Here is a 3,120-nt window from a genome sequence, read left to right as displayed (position 1 = left end):
ATACGATGGCGCCGCGTTCCCAACACCGGAAGATGCGCAACCGGGTCAAGTAGTTCGCCCAATAGGCGCCGAGACGCTCAGATGGATGCGCGCACAGGCCAATGAAAACTCGGGACCTGACGGACGGGGCGGGTTCATTGGCGGAAAAGATGGGGACGCCAGTGGGTGTGTTGAGAGGCACAAGCTCCGCCCACGGCGCGTCTACAGGTACTGGGGCGGGGGCGGTTCTCTGGGGCACTCCTAGTGGGTGCTTCTCTTCCTACTGGGAGCCTAGAGACCAAACCTGAGTTTAAGACATTGGTCAGAAGTGCACATCGTTCTGAGTCTGCCCTCATAAATCGATTTGAGATACCGAACTAAATCCGGGTCTATCCTTCAGGCCTTTGTTCATTTGTTGGACCAGCATCTATTGCAACCTTTCTCAACCTGTGGGTCGCGACCCTTTAGGAATCGAACGACCCCTTCACAGTGGTCGCTTGATTTATAACCGTAGCAAAATTACAATTATGAAGTAGCAACGAAAATAATTTTATGGGTGGGAGAGGGGTTGGAAAAATAATTATATGGATGGGGGGGATCACAACAGTATGAACTGTAATGAAGGATCGCGGCAGTCTTTGGAATCCAGCTGAGAAATAGCCAATCTGAAGTTCACCAGGAGCTCTTCAGCTGTAGGTGATAGCTCACTCCAATGCCAGCTGTTAGCAGTGCCCTGTGATGGAAATCCAAGATAGGTTGCACCCAGTTTTATATGCAAACCAGTGTGATGAATTGTTAAGCAGAACTAGAAGTTAAGATGAATTCTTAAATCTCCAGCACATGCCAAGGATTGGCTTGCTTCAGCTGCCCTAGACTGACTGTCGCCTTTACCTCCTCTGGCCCCTCAATACTCCCACCCCTCTCACTGCCAGGGTGGAGACCACTGGGTTCTGTGAAGAGTGGGGTTAAGGAAAGAGGGCAGGTGCTTGAAGGGAAAAGCTGCTGAGGGAGCAAGGGAAGAGCTGAGTGCTGTGCTGGCCTGGGGCAGCCCACGGCAGGCATGTGTGGATCCCACATCTGTGGGCTTCCCTGCCTCCCTCTGGCAGTGGCTTTTCTTGAGGGCTGGGGCAGAGAGAGCCTCCATGCCAACCAGTGCAAGTCCAGGAGGTGAGAGAAGGTTTTCTCAAGGCAGACAGGCCAGAGTGGGAGGAGGGGGCAAAGCTTAAGGCAGAGAAATCCTCCCAGGAATGTCAGAATTCCCCAAGCCCATTACCACCCAGTCAAGTCCAACACACAGTCACCCTGTATAGGATTGCTGAGACCTTAAAATCTCTCTCTCTCTCTCTCTCTCAGAGTGGCTATTGGGTTTGAACTGCCAATTTATGGTTAGTAGCTCAAAGCAAATACCACTCCAAACCAGAAAATAAATAAAAAAACACTTCACTGCCTTTGAGTCAAATCTGATTCATATCCCAGAATCTCAGAGTCTGTTTTTAGGGACAATGAGGGGTGAGGCGCGACAGGCAGGGAGCCTTATGTCACATGCTATCTTCCCATTCATCTACTCCTGAAGCCCACCAGGTGAGGCTTGCTCCTCGCCACAGTGGACAGTCCCTGCTCAGGTTGAGAACCACTTCTGAGCCCTGGGCCTGTAGAAGGGGTGGCAGGTGATGACATTGAGAGACAGGGACACATGCTCTCCACCATGCTAAGGTAAGTACATGTTCTTGTCTGCAGAGGAAAACGGCAATGACCCTCTGGTCAGTGGCGCTGCTCCCTGAAGAATGCACAGATCAGCACTTGGTGAATAGAAGTCGGGATTTCAAACGGAAGCAGCCTGATTTAGACATTCCACTTCAGAAGCAAGTTATCTGGTCTGACTGATCCTCACTTGCCAGCTGCTACCTACCTTTCTACCTTAGTGTTTCACTACATCTCAGCTTTGTTGTAAATAAAAGAAGCAAATTAGTGTATGGGAAGGAACCTGAAATCAAATCCAAGACTGGACTCTTACTCTGGCTCAGCCACCCACGAGTTGAATAAGTCACAGGTCCCCAAGGCTTTGATTTTCTGTAAAATGAAATGGTGAGACAGGATAACGTTGAATGTATTACCCAAGATTCATGGCTACAGGTTAAAACCAATGAGCCCATACCCACTGAAGCAAACATGGAATACTCTTGGGCAAGATCTTGTAACCGTATAGTTCAGAGTGAGGACCTGGCTTCAGGTAGAACCCAGTCCAGATACTCAACCATGCTAGACATCCCTAACCAGTGAGTTCTCGTTTTTCTGTGTTTTTCTGCTCAGGGCTCTTTCTAACATTTTACTGGTTTAGCCAGGTCAGCACACATGGAACGCATCTTTGCCAAATCTCTAGCAGAAGCCAAGGGACTGGTAAGCTCTGCTTGTAATGAGCTAAATTCTAGAAAGAGGACATAGTGTTCTGATGGACTAGGCCACCGTCATATGTCCATGAGGTGACAATGGTGCTTAACAAAGGAAAAGTCCTAAAGTGCTGAATAGGTACAAAGAGCAGATGTCAGCCACAGGGGATATGATAGAAACAACACAGGTTTGAGTCCAGGCCTTGCCACTAACTAGGCAAACAAAGCTGCCATCGAGTCAGCTCTGACTCTTGGTGCCCGTTGGGTTTCAGGGTAGGAGTGAGCATAATAAGGCTATGACCCGCCTGTCGTAGAACACCAAGCCTTTCTTCTGAGGCCCCCATGAGTAGACTTGAACCACCAACCTTTGAGTTAGCAGCTGAGCAACCACCCAGGGACTCCTGTATCTGACCCAGTGCCCTGTAAACTAGGACACCACTAGGGGCAAAGTAACCACACCCACAAGAGACTGACAGTTATTTCAATAGGCATTTATTAATTTACAACCCAGGTCATGTTCTGAGGCCATAAAACGTCAATGTTCACAATTCAAGAGAGCCGCTTCAGAGACAATTCATCAGCAAGTCGTCTGTGGGCACAGAGGGAGTCTTGAGGACCACGTCCCCAGGCCTCTGGGGTCTGACCTAGCACCACCTGGTCACTGCCTCATTGCTCACATAGCAACTGACAACCTCTATACTGTTGGGCTTCCCTCTTCTAGGGTCCCAACCCACCATCTCTCTTTGATTCACAT

The 3,120-nt window shown here is 49.4% G+C and overlaps 1 protein-coding gene across 2 annotated transcripts in view; it reads right to left on the bottom strand.

Moving 5' to 3' along the window:
* Positions 1-46: 46 nt before the first annotated feature.
* TLCD2 (TLC domain containing 2) overlaps positions 47-3,120 on the bottom strand; it is a 7,610-nt gene continuing 4,536 nt past the window's right edge. Inside the window, exon 5 of one of the 2 annotated variants that reach the window (XR_006680975.1) lies at positions 47-116. The gene's annotated coding sequence lies outside the window, so the exon portion shown is untranslated. Of the gene's footprint in view, positions 117-2,010; positions 2,050-3,120 lie in introns of those variants that run through there. The other variant, XR_006680974.1, reaches the window with a different exon arrangement.

This window comes from Echinops telfairi, unplaced genomic scaffold (assembly GCF_000313985.2).
Source record: "Echinops telfairi isolate 266 unplaced genomic scaffold, ASM31398v2 ScPeMD7_7458;HRSCAF=8496, whole genome shotgun sequence".
NCBI lineage: Eukaryota > Metazoa > Chordata > Mammalia > Afrosoricida > Tenrecidae > Echinops > Echinops telfairi.
Note: the sequence above shows the minus strand (reverse complement) of the source record. Positions and strands in the feature narration are given on the sequence as shown.